The sequence below is a fragment of the Dipodomys ordii genome, unplaced genomic scaffold (assembly GCF_000151885.1).
Source record: "Dipodomys ordii isolate 6190 unplaced genomic scaffold, Dord_2.0 Scaffold84, whole genome shotgun sequence".
Taxonomy (NCBI): Eukaryota; Metazoa; Chordata; class Mammalia; order Rodentia; family Heteromyidae; genus Dipodomys; species Dipodomys ordii.
Genome location: NW_012267300.1, coordinates 5,897,169 through 5,897,802, shown reverse-complemented (window position 1 = coordinate 5,897,802; position 634 = coordinate 5,897,169).

The following is a 634-nucleotide window of genomic DNA, read 5'->3' as shown; positions in this document are numbered from 1 at the left end:
GGGGAGGCTGGGAAGGGATGTGAAGGGTAAACAAAGAAGGAGGCTGCAACGCTTGATAAAAAATGTACTCATTATCTTGCCCATGTAATTGTAACCCCTCTGTACAGTATGTTCACAAAAAATAATAATAATAAAAAGAAAGAGAACATTTATGGAAAAACCAGTGGAATCTGAACGGTCTGGAGGTAACAGTAATGTACTGTACCAGTTTATTTTCAGTTTTGACAAATATACCATACCTATATGAAGCTGGACGCCAGTGGCTCATGCCTATAATCCTAGCTACTCAGAGCGCTCACTTTGAGCTGAAGAATTCAGGAACAGTGCCCAGGCCCAGAGTTCAGGCCCCATGACCGGACCCAAAAAAAAAAACAAACAAACATAAGACAAGCCTAAACTGAGAGACATACTACAAAATACCTGACCAATTTCCCTGAAAAGTGTCAAGGTTATAAAAAACAAGAAAGCTTGAAAAACTAGATCAGCAGAGATAACTAACAAAATAATGAAAAGTTATATGGTGTGTTAGTTTAGAAAGAGAACATTTGGGGAGGGGCGGGGGGGAGGATTGAGTGGGGGGGGGTAGTGGAGGCTGGGAAGGGATGTGAAGGGTAAACAAAGAAGGAGGCTGCAA